The sequence below is a fragment of the Zosterops lateralis genome, assembly GCF_965231275.1.
Source record: "Zosterops lateralis genome assembly, chromosome: 7".
NCBI classification, from domain to species: Eukaryota; Metazoa; Chordata; class Aves; order Passeriformes; family Zosteropidae; genus Zosterops; species Zosterops lateralis.
The window spans coordinates 9707921-9726049 of NC_139767.1; positions in this window are offsets into that span (position 1 = coordinate 9707921).

Genomic DNA, 18129 nt, shown 5'->3' on the forward strand with positions numbered 1-18129 from the left:
CTGGCCCACACAACACTGCAAACATGACCACAAGCACTGAGTGCCTGCCTGGGATGAAAAAAGATACTGAGCTTACAAAAGCCATTTATCTCCCCATGAAACCAAACACCACAAAGGCTGTTCCCCTCCATGGTTCACTGTTGAATGTTTAATTCAGGTGGGCTCTGGCTCTCTGTTGTCACTCCTTCACACATGTGCTTAATTTGACATACAGAGCTGAAGATTAGTTTCACTGAGTCCTGTGATTTGCTTAGCAGTAGGATGAAAAATCTCCCACTGGCTTCAAGTGTGAAAGATCAGAGACTGAAGGATCAAACTTTATAGCAAGTAGGGTCAAGCAGCAAGTTCCCAATCCACAATATGAGCACTGGTTTTTATTATATATCACTGCTCTGCTCTGAAGGACTCTTCCCAGCATGACAGTTCCTCGTTTTTTCTGAATGGCTGTTATCAGATCACAGCTTTACACTGAAGCTGTTTATAAATGTTCCTTGTGACATTGCTTTTTTTTTTTTTTTTTTTTTTTACCAAGCCATTTTCCCACCATGAAACAGGACATTTACTGTTCATATATAAGAGGCAATGAACCTGCAAAAGCAGCGTTCATAAAACCTGGAAGCTTCCTCAACAAGCAAAATGACTAACTGTGATGGACATTCATAAATCACTCCGTATCATTCATCATCATTCCTGAAGTTTCATTAATTCTTAGAGGAAGACATAAATCTAATGTGCATCTTAAGGAACCAGCAGGCTGGCTTGCTCTCCAGGCATAAAATAAATATGATGCTCTCCTCCTCATTGAGGAGATGCAAGTTTTGCATGTGTGCACAGCAGGAAATTGATGTCACTCAAAATGTTAGTGGGGATATCCTGGGCAGCCCTACAGGCATCACTTTTGTTTTCAGAATGTGCAAATGCTCCATCCTAAACCTGCCCCTACTGATCTCAGTGGACCCTTTTCCCTAAAAATCTCAGGCAGAACTGTATGTATAAAGCCTTTAATCTACCCCTGCTTTTGAACAATCAGGTTAAGAGTGCAGATTTGATTTTCAGAAAAATTGAGGGGCCACTGGTGTCTGGGCCAGTGCTGCAAGTATCCTCTTGGAAGGGTCCTGGCAGCTGCATAGGGTCTGGCTAACCTGGAACAGCTTGGAGGATCACAGAGATCACATACATCTAGCAGAATCCATCAAAAAGACAGCAACAAAATCTTTTCTCTTAAAGCAGGGACGCTGATATAAACAGGAAAAAAAAAAAAAGCCTTTACAGTGAAGCTTGGTGCTATGCAAATGGCTCCCTGAAAATACTAAAGCAAGTTTGACATCCTGTGGCCAGAGTCAGCATGGGAATAACTCCCCTTTCAAACCCTGGGCTTGCTCACTCAGGAGATTATCCTGCTCCTGAGGGCATATATTTTTGTTTGAGATGGGTATGACAGTCTTGTGAGTGAGAATCCCAGAGGAAAGAATATAAATGTACCCACTAAATATTTCTGTCAGGGGATGACTAGGGGCTGAAAGAGAGCAGTATCATTTGAAAGCCCACAGGACATCAGAGGATAAACACAGGATGGGTCCCAGAAAGTCTGTGTGGCCCCTCTGCTTGAGGTTATCCCCTGCCCCAAAAGAGGAATACAAATATAAATGGGGCACCAGAGACTGGGGGAAGAAAAACAAAACAAAAGAAACTAGACTGTGGAAAAACTGGTTTCTGCTAAGAAAGACAGGTGCAGGGTGAAATGTAAATATCTCCAAAAAGATAATTTATTCATAATCATAAAGTCTGTTTAAAAGTCTGCTGCTTCTTTTTCCAGCCCACATTGTCCAAAAGAAAGAAAAGCTGTCTTTAAAATATCTGTGATAATTGTTATGAAACAATCACATGTAGCAATCTTGGCTTATTGATGCACAGCCAACGCACCACATCAATCTCTGTAAACCCTTCCAAAGGTTTGTGCCTGTAGTTTGGAAGAACTGATTGTACAGCAAAGATAACAAGGCAATTTGTTAGAACTTAATTTGTAACAAATTATTTCTGTGGAAAGAGCAAATGATAACAAAAGGATAACTCTAGATTTATGGAATTGAGTAAGACCCAGCATTCCAGCTGCACAATATCTTGGAATAAGTCATGTCTGCACAATTTTTAGAAGATTGGCTTTGAACTTTCAAGATCATTGGCATATTTTTTACACAGAATAGATTTATTGATAGGTTTATTAAGATGGAATGAGTATTTATTTACTCTTGTTGTCTTTTCCTGAGCAAACAAAATTCATAAAAGATATCCAACATATGGTATGTGCTCAACCATGACAAGACTTTCAGGTTACACAAACAGCCTTTGAATCAGGCTACAAAATGGTTATGTAGGTAAAATAACCCATTCCCTCATAATCTTCAAAATATTCACCCACTGTGAACTGCTTTCTAGTGTCTTTGCTGGGGGCAGATATAAACCTCCCACCATTTTTGTATGGTAGTGAGTTTGAATTTGCAAAGCAAATATTTTTATTTTTCAACAACCATTATTTCAACCTTTTAAAAACCACTGTATTTTACTTTACCTCAGAATACGCAGAAGAAGGCTGAAAATGAGAGATAAATTCCAATTCTGAGGACACAAAGCAATGATGCATTTTGAGGATTGTACTACTTCATCATGTGAGTAGGTCTTGTGGGGTTGTTTCTTTCTTTGTTGTGGTTTCTTTCCAGTTGATTTCAGAATATCATGGGTCTGTTCATCTTATCTTTATCCCTCTCTACAACTTCCTGCAAGGTGAGTCTCAGTCTCCTCTCTCAGGATTAGCGACAGGACAAGAGGAAATGGCCTCAAGCTCTGCTAGAGGAGCTCTGATGTCCAGCTCCTGATGTCCAGCTCTGTCAGGCTGGACATCAGGAAGAATTTCTTTACTGAAAGGGTGATCAGGGATTAGAATGAGCTGGACAGGGAGCAGGTGGAATCACCATCCCTGGAGGTGTTCAAGGAACAACTCCATGTGGCACTTGGTGCTGTGGTTTGGTTGACAAGCTGGTGTCTGGTCAGAGGTTGGACAGGAAGATCTTGGAGGTCTTTTCCAACCCTAATGGTTCTGATGATCAGCCCAAATTAAAATCCTAACTGGAAGTTTTAACCTGCCTAACTCTATTCCAGCTCAGCATGAAATAAAGAGGCTTTAACTCTTCACAAGGAAGATAGAAGAACAGCTCAAGTCTCTGTGCTTAGCTTACTCATTGAAATAATGCATTAAATAGGGAATTAATCTACACAAAAACACATAATATATGTTAACCAGAGACAGACAGATAGTCCTGATGTAACAACACTCTTGTGAAAACAATGTCTGCCTCTTTGTAAGTTTTTTCACCTATTTAATTTTCAAATAATTTTTAATTATTCCATACTAGAAAATTGTTATGTGCACATCTTTACCATTATCCCTATAGTTGATAATATGGATTAGGACAATCAGTGGAGATAGGTGCATCTGGTCCTACCCAGCAATGCTCAGTCACTGCTGCTCCAGCCTGTGCAATGATGAATTATTTAGATCATCTGTAGTTAAAGTAGAGCTTCAGCTGTGCAGCTGATAATCAGAGCATTGTCGGAGCCTGGGTTCCTTTAATCAAGTGTGCAAACACAGAGGCACATGCTCTTCACTTTGCAAAGGTAGTTGGTGGCAATTACAATCAGAGAGGGATTGCTGTACCATTCCAAATTTGTGAGCTGTTCTTCATCAATACTTGCACTAGGAAACATTAGATTACTCTGCAAGATGATGAATGTTCCTGTTGATTGAAACTATTTAAGGGTGTCAAATCAAGTCTTTTCTCACAGTTTTTATCACAACTGTAACAAAATAAGCACATAATGTACAAAAGGCCCCACTAACATTTTCAAAGACTAGAATTTGGTTTGCAAACTACCTTGATTTGTGGAGCAAAAATCTCAAGGGTACTTATATCTAATTTCAGACAGCTCCTTAGAACCACCTTAGACAGCTGAACAGCAACTTAGAACCAAAATTTTGATGGCACGTAGGCAAAATTTTAGATAAAGTGAGATCTTTAAGAAGCAGCCTTGTAGTAAATACAGTATTCAAATATGTGGCCATAAAAACCACATTTTCTAAAAAGACACACTCTCAATTGCATACCATTGTCATTTCTGCTCTCATGACATTCACATTCCTTCTAAAGTATTGCCCCAGCCTTCCATGCTGAGCATATCTCTGCCAGACACTGGTGTTACCTTTGCCACAGGACACGTGCACTGGCTGGAGTCTTTCTCATTTTTCACCTTTCCTCAGCACAAAACCTATCTGAGCAGCAGCTGTTGGACAAGCCAGCTGGCAAAATTGGCCGTGAGGGAGGTGGGCTGGACTGAGGAGTCTGTGTTGGAGGGCAATCCCCTTGCAGCTCTAGTGGTTCTGGCTTTAGTACCTTCTGTAGGAGTACAAAGATCTTTAAAGGCATAACCCAGCCTGTGCCTATTTTGAGAAGTCTGGCTTTATCTATGCATGGAGCACACTGTGCAAATGAATGTTTAGCTTGTGAGAGAGTGTTTCTGCTCCCTGGCTGGGTGACTGAAGTTTTATAACTAGAATGGTGATCACATGTAGTATAAATAACAAATACCTCTCCAGATGCATACTGAGGCCTGCATGCATTTATGCAATCAAAGCACAACATTGAGGTGAAAAAAAAAAAAATCAATAAAAGCTTAGGAACCATGAAAAACCTGGGCTACAAACAAACAACACCATTGCTGTACTAATAGATATTTTCCAGGAGGTGGAATCTTGCTTTTATATCATACCCAAAATGCAGCAGGATTTGTTTCATGTGCTGACATCTGGCTGTATCAGCATGAACTCTGGTACCATGCAGGACATAACCTCAATGCAGGCTCAGAAGAAATTAGGAACGTGACTTCACAGAAAATAGGAGTAATATTCATTGGCTTATAGAATGAGAGTGAAGGGTGATTTAAATGCAGATTCAAAATATCAGCAGTGAAATCTTGGTGTATTTAGAGTTGGCCTATTTAGCTATTTAACTGACAGCTGGTGATTAATGTAGATATAAAACTTTGAAATGCCTTTCTCTTGGAATACAAAGTTGATAGTGGTTTATGTTTCAGTTTTTTGGTTGCTTTCTCAAATGAATTTCTAGAAGCTGAAGACCATGAATGGGAATGCTGAAATACAGCAGTTTTCAAAGCTTTCAGAATAGTCATGATGAGAAGTTGTTTTAGACTTTAATTGAATTGATAGTTATAATGAGGAAAAATTGTTTTGATTTGTTATTCATCATATTTTGGACAACTTCTGTAACTGAATGACAGATTTGAGTGCATTTTTAAGAGCTAATTACCTGTTATCTCTATGGTGCTGCATTTTATACATTTTATTTTATTTTATTTTATTTTTCCAGCACCTAGTACAGTTTTCTAATTGAACCACTGGGTCTCTTATTCAAATCACTATTTTTAATTATTGACACATTAAAAAAATCAAGTATGATGCTTCAGCAATAAATTAACATCACATTAGAGGGAAATAATGTGAACATATTCACTGGTGTTGTTAGCTGATGTCTTACTAACATGACTTCAATCTGCACAATTATGGCTGTTGAAATAACCTGTCCAGGTTTTCTGGCAGTTTGTAGGCAAGTTCAACAACAAACAAGGAAAGGTGACCAAACATCTAAGATGAGAATTGGTCTCCTTTCAGGATCCAGTGCAATGCTCATTTAGGCAACAGGGCACTTCCATTTGTACTTCCACAGAGCATAAGAGATTTAAAAGAGGAAGAAACCATCCTTTTCTTGGTCACCAAAAGAACTTCCAGTGGAGGACAACAAGGATGATGGCATTGTTTAAATCTGTGACAAGTCACAGGATAAATTGGAAATAAGGCAAAAGTGCTGGAGACATGCTGACTTGAGTGCATCCTTTTGAACCTTGCCCAAAAATGTCAGCATTAGGGTTTAATCTCTCCACTGATAAACATGCAGAGCCAGGTTATTGGACTGGCCTGCCCTATATATGCACACAACTTTTAGGGCAGGATACCTGCACAGCTTTTAAATACTGACCATATTTTTCTAGAGAAATTCAGGGAATATAAGAGAATGAGGAAATGGGCAGACAGGCTCTGACCCCAGTGGAGCAGACACACCAGCTGAGCCCAGCTAAACTGGAATAAAAGGGGGAAATGGGCCAGGGTCTTCCAGTATTGAAGGTACTAACAGGCACAAGCTCCTGCTGCTGCTGGGTACCAGCAATGAGGGCTTACACACAGCACTCTGTACAGGGTCAAGGCCTTTTTCTGCTTGCTGAAACCCTTGAAAAGCATTTACTGTGTGTGATAACACGATCCAAGATCATGTTCTCTCTCATATTACAGCCAAACTCTCAGAAAGATGATACATCAGGGCATTATGTAGGGGGACTTCCACTGAAAATGAGACCTCATGAAAAATGCAGGTGTTTGCTGTGTGTTTTGTTCTTTGTGCCATCTATTTCCTCTCCTCTGAAACTGCTCTGCTTCTGTTCATGGGGATGTGAACTGCAGAGATTTCCTGTTTAGCACAGAGCCACTCCACCTTGGCAGGGTGTTGTGTGTGGCAGCTGAGAGCTGTGCCAGGACACTCCCCTGATCTGCCAAGGTCCTGATGCAGCTGCAGTCTTGGAAGGTCAACACTTTTACAGCCACTGTGAGAGGGAAGTTTTAATCTGCTTGTTCCAACTCAAATGTTAATGTTTTCTCCCCACTCTTTTCAATCATAAACAGTTATCTATGAAAAAATAAATTAGGTATGAGATTTCTCTCACCCTTCTACAGTGTTTTGAAATTCCTTCTGCATTGTCTTTTTGTTTTCTGCTCCATCTTTTGCTCTTCCAACTGCTGCTTGGCAACACAGATTGCTGTGCAAAATATGAGCTCCTGAAGATTGCTCACTTCAATAAAATTTTAACCAGAGGCAAGCATGCAAAGTAATTGAAATGCAGTGTTTCAATGGCATAATTGTGGGTTTGGTTTGATTTTCTTTTATTGTGAGTGAAAGATTCTGTCTTATTAAGACAACATGGGTTCTGCCCAAGTGGACCAAGTCAGGCATGTGCAGGAACAAGCAAGATGAAAGCCTTATTGGTCTGGGGACTGCTGCGACATCTCCATTGCAAAAGGACACAATTCATTGTTTGCCTTGCACAGGGGCTCCTAAATCCCATCCAGTACCCTGCAAGGTGTGGCATGAACTAATTCACACTGTTTAATACTAAGTGTAGGGGGTGCAGAAGACTTTAGTTACTAGCTAAAAGTCAGGATACATGAACAGTCCCCTGCAATACTCCTGGCAATTTAATTTGACCTGGGGAAATTTTTGTCACCACTAGAGAACACAAAATGTGTTGGTTTCAAAGAGTCTTTGCTACTTCTTCTGTGATACAAGGTTTTTTCCTTTGCATGACCAGCTTTTTGTTTCCCCTAAGAAATCAGTTTTGCATTTCATCTAATGAATTACTTTCCAGAAAAAAAAGCTAGTTTTCCACTTCTTTTCATGATATAATTTGCCTTTCAGATAGAGCTGGCATTAAAAAATAACCAGGCTTCATGTGGGATAAAACAGCCAAGAAGTTTTTTTCTTAGAGTTTTACATTTTTTTCTCCATATATTCTCATATATTCAACCCATTCCTCATTTTAGGTTTTTTTTTAACAGACTTTACTTTCCACATTCTCAAATAATCTTATGTCTTCCTTCTGATGATTTTATATTGTTGCCCTGAGCTCTACAGTACAGTGTGTGCTAACTGGACCTCAGGTAGGTGAACTGTACTTTCCAGGTTGGAGTTATGAGAGGGTTTCTAGTTGAGTCTCTCTCCCTCTCTTGCCTCTCTCTCTCTTTTTATTAATCTTTGATAACCCTCTTTTTGATCTGCACACTACACCCTTCTAATTTACGGATGCTTTTAAACCTCAGGCATGGGATTACTTCATTTGATTCATGGAAGACCATGAGCAGTTCAAATTAACCTTTTGCTTCCTTGGGGGGAAAAAAAATTTACTTTGGGGATTTGGTTCACCTGTTGGGAAAGAAGCTGTCTCTTCTTATTTACTGAGATTGCCTCAGCACCACAGAGATGACTCATGCATACCCTGAAGGGTTTGGGTGGCACCATAAATTCACTGCTGGACACCATGGACCCTGTCCAGAACAAACAGAGGTCAGAAAAAATCATTCCCGTTGACTCTGGTGCCAAACCTACATTACACTGAGTGTACTTTGTTCCCACAGAAATTAATGGAAGGTGGTGTTTGGTGTATCAAAGAATCATCAAAAGGTGACATCTTGTTGGTCTTTCTACAGAAAAGCAACAGCATAAAGTGACATCATCACACCAGTGACAATTGTATGCTCTGACTTTTCTATATCTCTTTACCATCATTTTTTCAAAAAGATCTCCAGAGATGAGATCCATGTCTAAAATATGTGTTAAGCTCTGCTTTTCTACCAGCCCACTAAGCAGGCACAAAATTTACTGCAGTGAAGTAAGGAAAAGGATAACTCCCTAATGGAAAAAGGCACAGAGACCTCTTGAAAGGAAAGCTTACCCAGGATGGCAGGTAAAGGTCTACAGGATTGATCTTCTGTTTCTCACTCACTTCTAAGAGTGCAGGGGCTCCTTTATTTGGGTCTGCAGAAAAGAGCTAAGGAAAGCATTCACACAAATACCACTGAAAAGCTGAAAGAGTTTGCCCATGAGCAAAACCAATATGATGACTCCATTTCCTGATACATATATCAGAATTGATACCAGCCTGCAAGCTCTCAAGCAATGGATGTGGTTGCTGTGCTTGAAAAACAGCTAAATCAGAGATTTTTAATCCCTGTCTCTGTCACACCATAGTGCTGACAAAATAAAACAAGGCAAGAGGTGAAAGAGGAGCAAACACTGAATTTTGTTTCTGCTTTTCTAAGCATTTTGCAACAAGAACACGGCAATTAGAAAATGAATCCAGAAACTGGGTTAGTATTAGCTTAATGCTATTTCTTTCTTCATGAGTTTCTCCTCTGTTCCCCTTAGCATTCAGAGACAAATCTGATTCTTTAAATCTGGTCCAGAGCCCTGGCCTAATTGCTTGGCTGCAAATTATTTTACATATCTTGATTATATTGTTCAAAAACTATCCCTGTGCATACCATTTTACGAGCCTGCAAAAAAAAAAAAAAAAAAAAAAAAAAAACAAACCACCACAGACCTAGGAGGGCAACAGCACTTTGTAAGGGTTTAATACAATGCCACATTGTGTGCACCCAGCAGGGCAGATCAGGGCCGTAGCAGAAGCTCTTTCTTTTACAGCTTTTCCACTCAGACCATCCATTTTCTGCCTCGAATAGCATAGGTTGCCACTACGTTAAAAAAAAAAAATCTGAAAGCATGAGAAATGTCAGGATGAATGTTGTCTTTTCATCTTCACAGAAGCTGCTTCCTGGCATTAAATTTGAGTACTATCCCCTGCATGGCTTATCCTACTTCGTTGCTGTAGCCTACCTGCCTCTGCCTCTTAATGAGCCAGGACTCAATAAATCCTGGCTCTGTCCATTGTACTTGTTCACTTGTAGCTAATGATAATACACAGGGAATGCCTTCACCTGGGGCTTATTATGCCAAGTCACAGTGCAGATCAGTAGTTCATCCAAGACTATAGAAGATATTCAGATTCTCATTTGAGCACTATTTTCTTGTTCTTGATCCCACAGGGTGTGGGTGTTTTGCAGCAGGAGGTGCTGGTCTGTTAAATTGCAGTAAGAAAGCCTCTGAGGCTTTGTGGAGGACAACTTAATGCCATTTATTAGAGCTGGCATTACAAGGAGAGATTAGCATAGGAAATCTTGTGTCCTTCTAGATGGTGAAGGAAGCATGAGCAGTTAAACACCCATGGGGCCTCTGCTGTGTGTGCAGCACACCATGTCCATAGAGGAGATTCTACCCTGTGTCATTCAACTTCTTCTGTGACTTTCTTCCAAGAAAACCACTCAATTCATCCCTTCCACAGTCAAACAGCAAAAGTGCTCACATGACAAGTCCTTGCTGCACTCCTGGCTAAAGGCAAGGCCATGGAGGAGAGGCTGTGGTGGAACAGAGCAGGACCTGCCACAGACTCTTCTGCTCACTGAGTTACGCGTGTTTATCCCATGGCCAGGAGGATTTGTGCAGCACAGCAGAGCCCAGCAATGCTGGCAATCCACAGACTGGAATTGCATTGCCTCTTTCACATTCAGAGCTGTCTGGGACACAGATCCAAGCCTCTTCCTCCCTCACTGCCTTCTGCTTTTCTTCTCTGCGGAAGTCAAATGCCCTCATAAACCAGTCTGAGAAAGTTCTTCAGGAAATTACTCAAATTGTCAAAGGGACTGAAGGAACGGCAGCAGCTAGTGACACCAAAAGCCACACCTGAACCTGCACTAGCAGCAAAACCTGCAGGATTTATAGACATTACTGAGCCAGTGCAGAAAACACAGCTGAAGTCATCAGCCCAGGGTGAAGCAAACTTACTGTGCTGTGGCACTGGTGGAAGATTTTTCTTCAAGGTCATATGACCCCAGAGGTTCCAGGGTTTTTAGAAGAAGAAGAAAATGTCTGTAACATACACATGCAGCCCTGGTTTTATGCTGCTCCTCTTTATCTCCCTATCAGCCTAGTGAGAATAACTAGTGTGTCGAGACATATTAATGGATTATACACAGCCATAAACTGCCAAACATTTGACTGCAGTGAAAACATGAAACTTCAGCATGGTGTAGAATGGATGTAAGATGAAAAAGGAAAAGGAGGGGAAAGAATGAGGTATCAGGATGGCTCCTTGTCTTCTGCATAATTTGAGTGACTACAGAAGAAGAAAATGTGTCCTACTGTCACCCTTGCTACCTACATTAGCTCTTTGGGCTTAAGATGCATCCCAGCCAGAAAAATCAAGCTCAAGGCCGGTGCAGCTAAAGAAGTGGAGCAGAGTTGAGATGGCCTTTGTATTTACAGTCAGATAGATTAAAGATGATGTATAGGTGTTTACTTGTTCCTAAGAAAGGTGGAACCCACCAGATGTTTGGTATAAAAGTGTTCAGTTGTGGCTGACCTTCCTTATAAAACACTATGCAGGTATGGTTTATAGGGTAGCTGTGGTTCAACCTTGTGAGTCATGACTTCATTCATTTTGGATGAACAACTGTTATCTTTTCAAAAATTACTTCAGGAAATGAAAGAAGATCACTTCTCTTACAATCAGAAAGCAGATAGTGGCAGTCACATGTTTTATTTTACAGTAAATAGACCAGATAATAGGAAAGAATAACATGAATATGTTTGCCATGTGCAAACATAGAAAATTTCTCTTTTTCAGAATTGTGCAACTAGAGAAATCAAGGCCAGAATCATAGAAATCCTCAAAATCTCTGGTAATTCAACATTACCACTTTCTTAGAACAGTGTGACATTATATACAGGTGTCCCAGCAGGAGACCTGTATACTTGCCTCACTGCTTTGTGAGACAAGTAAGCTGCTAGTGAGCAGAACTGCCTTTATCATCCACTTAAATGACATTTAGCAACGAACAAGTCAAATTGCCTCTGACTTCACTGGCAGTGTGCTTCAGTGCAAACACAAGTACAGGCTGAACAAGAAATGGACTCTGTTGCAGTATTTACAGCTCTTAGCACAAGCTACTTTGCATGAGCATTTATTAATTGCCTGCAAAATCAGAGGAATATGTTGTGTGTGTGTCAGCTCAGCATATATTGTACGTAATTGCACATTTGAGCCACACGGTTGTTTATGTCACTTTGTAATCACACTAATAATTACCAAACAACCAAGTAATTCAATGAACAGTAAATGTAACATTTAATTACTTTATTAATTTCCACATAACGTGGAAGAAGGAAAATAACTGGCTCAATCTATAATTTCACTGTGCTCACAAACCCTATCTTTATGCAGATATATGGGAGAAATTATCAAAACACAACACAGGAGATGCACAAACATAACTCAGCGTTTGCTTGATGTTTTTCATGTTGGCATCTCTCCTGCATGGAGCTTTGAAAATTTATCCTATAACGTCAGGCAACTTCAAGGCATCCTGAACTTCGAAAATTAAAAGGAAAAAAAAAATCCGTACTGAGTTACAAATTCCACCTTCTGTCAGGAACTTACTGATTAAAAAACTCTTTATAGGTTAAGCCAACCATTACATTTTTATGTTGCTATATATTTCACAACATAAAAAATAAAATATTTTCTCCATAAAACCTTTCAAAACCGTAAATACTACCACACTCCACAGCTCCAGACGAACTTGCAATTTATTATTTATCTGTTTTTATATTCTGCTATGGTATCTTTTCCTTTTATAAGCCTGGCAAGTTTCCCACAGAAGTTTCTTCGTCAGCAGTTATTTTACACTATAGCCCTTCATACTCCATGCTACTCTTATGCTGAACCAGTCCTCAAGAACTAAGCAGTTTTTAGCAGCAACATGTCTTGGTTTGGGGAGACACAACAAACTCTCTGCAGTTAATGAGCATTAAGCTTTTTAAAATTCAAGTGCATCATTCTGAACCACGCCTGAATTCACGCCGAGCATGATTTTTTTCACAACCATTTCTTCACTCACACTGCATTTGGTAAATATGCACAAGACAAAGCTCAAGTTTTCAGGAGCAAATTTTGCCAGACAGTTGCATCCACTCTCAGAGGAGAATGTAAAATCCTGAACTCGAGGTTCTCTACCTGGAGCCTCCCTCATCTAGAACATGAGCCAAATGGGCTATGACACCAGAAGTGCATTTGAAATCTCTGTAACATGGAAACACAGAAGCAGACTCTAATGTCCTTAGGGCTGTTTCTCATAGGAAGTGCCCCCAAATGCACCTGAGCCTTGCCAGAACAGTTTATCCTGGTGGGTGCTGGCTGCCCATCTCCAACCAGTCACCAGACCACGTATTAGACTGCCAGTGAAAATGGCACTCTCACTCAGACCAGCTCTGGCTGTGATGGCCAAAGGGGTCAACCAAATTCTCCTTTGTCCTGGCCTGCAAGGATCAGGAAAGATCTGATTATTTGTGCTTTCTGGAAATTTCAGAGTGATGATCTTCAAAATGTAATCTTTTATTGAGGTTGCTGTTTAATAGCAGGGCAAATGGGAAGGGGCTAGCTCCTCTTAAACTACAACCTAGACCTGCTGTGAAAATGACACACCCCAGATCAGAGCTGAGGCCCACACGTACCCACACCAGAAAAGTTACTGCAGGTAAACCTAGAAGCTACCTCCCCTCAAAAGAAATTTTTAGCCTATCTGTTCATTTATAAAAATAGTGAATTGTACTTGGTTTATATTTGAATTGTACTTGGTTTATATTTTTGCTAAACTTTCAGACATTCATTGAAAATTGACCAGCTGGATACTTTAGCAATAGATGGAATAAGAAAGTAGTGAAATGGAATTAATATAAAAAAGGCTTTAGTGTAAAATACTTTGCTTTGTCCTTGATGCTTAATACTCATATCTTTCAGCTCATCTACTTTATTTATGATACTTCCATCTTATCCTTCACATTTACTCTGACACACCAAAATTCTTAGTTCAGAGAATATAGTATAATGCAAAGGGTTATGAACATAAAAAATGCATTAGAGAAAAATGTAAATGCTCAGATTTTTCTTGATATTTAATACTCATATCTCACAATTCATCCCATGTATTTATTAGACCTCCATCTTATCCCTCACCATTGCTTTGACAGTAGAAACTTCTTGTTCTCCAAGAGGCATGACTTTGTGCTGAGTATTGAATAGCACTCATGCTGTAATTGGTTAACTTACCATGGGGCTTGGAGCTGGAGAAACTGCTTCTGAGAAGAATCTGAGGATTTTGTGCTGTTACCAACAGCCATTCAGCTGACTTTAGGTTTTAAGAGATAATTTTCAAAGTTCTTTGATAATGTATGTAAAGGTACTTTACTGCTGATCTAAAACCAAAGCTGAAACAAAAATCCCACTAATTTCCTGAAAGAGAGAACAAGAAGGGTCTCTAGAACTGAGACAGTTAATAATTAATCCTGCTACTCCTATGAAAAAGAAAAAGTAATGAAAAGATGATAATTTGACTAAGACAGGGTGTTGAAATGTTGATAGAAATCTAACTTACATAATACAAAGACAAATGCAAAGGATTAAAATACCATATAATTTTGAAACCATTACAATATGCCTGAGTGATTCTTTATTAGGGAGCCTCAAAAAAGCATGTAATTTCATCTTCTACGAAAGCTGTAATATCTCTGCTGGGTGTGTTAAAAATGGCATTTCAACCTCCCCTGTGAAAGTCTTTGATTTTGTGAGTTTCTGTCAGGCTGGTCTCATTACTTTAATGCATTTTGTGTATATTGTAATAACATAAATGTTTTAATGCATTTCTTCTCAGATCAATCTGGACAGTTATCTTTAAATCAGTCTTGTGTAACGTTAGGTAAAGAAGTTATAATTGGATCAAGGGGAGCTATTGGCAATGAAGAAGCATTTAAACTTTATTTTGTTCATTTCCCTGTAGAAGAACTTGCAGTAATAGACTTCTGGAAACTACTCCTAGTTATATTTTTTAGTTCTTGACTTTTAGAAAACACTTATGTGAGATAAATGAATTTGGAAATGAACATGAAGTGCAAGCTATAATGCATATCTCCCTCACAAATCACTTGCAAACCATTTTTATAAAATGCAATTAGCCATGTACAATGATGGCAAGAGACATACTTTTGAACAACTGGAAGCCATCATACTCAACCTGTCAAGAAATAGCCTCCAGAGAGCATGGAACTGCAGAACAGAAACCTCACTGCTCTTTAAAAAGTGAGGCTGATTTTCTAGAATTATTAGAATGAGGAATTTTGTTTGACAGGTGGCACCACCACCCTCTGTACAAAATTTCTAACTCAGTATGAAGGAATTGATTCTAGTCAGAAGGATAAAACTCTGTGAGATCTTGGGAAGCCTCAAACCTGCAATTTTTTGTCATCAAAGTCTGGTCCCCTCCACTGAGGTAGCTAAAACATGCCACTGAGTACCAGAGCACAGTGTTGCAAGCATGAATTGGGTATTGAAAATAACTCGTCCAGCACAATGGCCACGTCACCGGCAAACCATGGAAGCAAATAACATCATTAAAAAGATCTCTCCAATTTATATATAATCTTATATATAAATGTGATGACAACCTGATGATATTCAACCTTCTATCTTGAGCATGTAATTGAAGGAATAATAATAAATTACTGAATATAAGAAGGATATCTTGAAGTGCCATTAAAACCACTCACATGCCATTTTACTGCCATGTGAAAACTCTACTTCTGTAAGCCTACCATCATTCTAATGAAGTAAATAGCTTATTCATTAGAGAAGAGTAAAAGCTTGAAGCTTTTAGAGTTCAGCTGGGCATAATTTACTGATAGTAGCAAAAAAAAAAAAAAAAAATAGAAAAAGGTCAAATTTTCTACTTAAGCAGAACCATCAGGCAATTACTTAGTGGTACATCAAACAATGACACCATTGTCTCCAGAAACAGAAAGGTTTACAAGTTTGTGTATATTAGCTAACATCCTTAAACTGGGTTGAAGGTGTGTGAAAATGGAGTTATGGGTTTGACCCTTGGTCGTTTCAGAAGCTCCTTAATTCCAACGGCCACTACTTTCAGTGTTGTAATGAACTATCATCCAAACTGAATACTCAAATCTGAATTTAGACCACTGAATGCTTGATGCTCACCCACACCAAGTTCCTTTTTGTGGTTTTTTGCCAGTCACTTATATAGCCCCTTGAGGGCACCTGAAAGGTTCTTGGACAAATGCTGATCAATAACCATAAAAGGATTTTAAAAGAGATAACTTAACACTAACACTGTCCCAGAGCTGGCAAAGAAAGCCAACACACACCAAGGCCAGTGTTCAGCCTGATCTAACCACAGTAATTTGACACTTCAGCTGTGAGCCTCATGCCTGTGCCCTCCTGCTCAGCAAGGACAAGTTTAGCCTTTGGCTTAACCTCTGGCTAAAACCAATCTGAAACCTGTCATTTAATTCCATGATTCATATTTCCTATCCTTAGGGATATGCTGTATAATTTACAGGAAGTATCACTTGCTGAATCTCTGTTGTTCTGACTTTAGGAGTTTTCTGATGTTGCCAAAGTCTTTCTTTGCCTGGAGGCTGGCAAGAGGTTATCAAACAAGAGGTCTTTTAGATCCACTATTTAGCTCTGATGATTTGGCCATTTATGTCATTTATCAGGACAGGGAAACGGGTTTTCCTTCACTTGAAAATTGATTTATCCAAGCCAAAATTTGTACTATGGTCACAAATGGACTCCTGCCCAGTTCTGTTGGGCTAAATGTACCAATCCTAATTGAGAAAAATCATTGGGAGAGTCCTGTGGAGCCAAAGAAGAAGAAAACTATCAGAAACCATAATTCAATATCAATGAGACAAAATCAAGAAAAAAATTTAGTCTGTTTGCAGCATTTATTGTTGTTGTAAAATAAAAAGTATCAGGCTTGAAATGGCAAGGCTCAGACTGAGCTGAAGAGGCCCAGATATATATAGTTTAAACTGCCATGATGGTCTAGAAGATACACAAGTACAGGCAGATGCACAGGGAATCAAGTACCTTTAATACACAACTTGAGCAACTTGAGCTGGTTAGCAGAAAATTATTTTGAAGACTAGGTAAAAGATTTTTAAAATTTTTAAAAGATGGGGGGAAAGGAGGGGACTAAAATACACAGTCTGCTTCTTATCTCTTTCTTTAAGACAAGAGTGCCAGGTAAAACTGTAGAAGTTGTCTGGTCAGCTGCGGTGCAGGAAGCAGCTCTGTGTGTGGCTGGGCAGGATTGACTCATCCACATTTACTGGAGTCAGCACATGTACTGTTGGGTGCCTTTCTAAAGCACCTTTTCCAAATTACCACATATTTCTGCATCTGGCCACTTTTTGACTCTGAACTGCCTAAAACTTTTGAAAATGGAAGCCAGCTCCTAAAACATTAAGCATCGTTGAGTGAGCAAAGTTTTACTTTCTTGTTGCTGAACACAAAGAACTGGTGGATTTGCCTTTTGTAGTGTGGCCACTACATCCATAGGTTCTCTGCCCAAAATCAAGCTAAAATTACTGCTAGCCAAGATGCTTTTTCTTCTTATTGTATCTTTTACTTAGCCAAGATCTTTTGGGGACACACATTATGTTATAAATGGGCGGAGATAATATTTTTCTCCTTAAAATGCCTTTATTAATCAGCTCTTACAATGGTGGCTCGAGGGGTTTGGCAGCCCAGTGCGCCCTTGAGGAGGAGGGTCCTTGTCAGCTCTGCAGCAGGAAGTTCAGCAGGGCTGGAGAACTCTTCCCTCGCTGGGAGTGTCCTCGGAGTTCTGAATTCTGTCTGTTTGCCTCGGGGTCTCACTCTTGGTTTGGTAATTTTAAGTTACAGTGAGTTACAAAAAGGAGGTTTTGACTACTTTACTACTGTAACGTTTTTACTACTCTAACGTTTTGGGTGCTGTTACTATAACATTTCCATAGTCGTCTTACTGTTCTAGTACAACCTTTAGTACTTTAGCATGCTGGGAAAAAAAAAAGCAATGAGGGCAGGTGTGTGTAACCTGCCCCTCTTTTGCACTAAAGGCTGTGAGATTAGGGTTTTCCTTCTGGCCTTTGGAAAGGAGTATAGATGGAGGGAAAATAATTTCGGAATAATGAGGATAAATGTCATAAACATCTTTTGACAGGCACTGAGAGGGAGAGCCTTCCAAGCAGGAAGGGTAAGACTGAAAATAGCTAGCCATAAATGATGTGATTGCACCAGAAAGCAACAGTTATGAGTTAGAAGTGGTATTGCCATTACAGGCAGAAATCAAAGCAGTCATTAAGCGGTGTGTCAGTGAAATAAGACCCGTAATTGTTTTAAAATTGTCTGAGCAGTTGGCTACAGTGTAGGAATGGGGGAAGGGGAAGGGCTGTGCAATGGGAAGTAGGCTGGGTAGTGTGGCAGGGTGGGCAAGTTCAGCTTGCA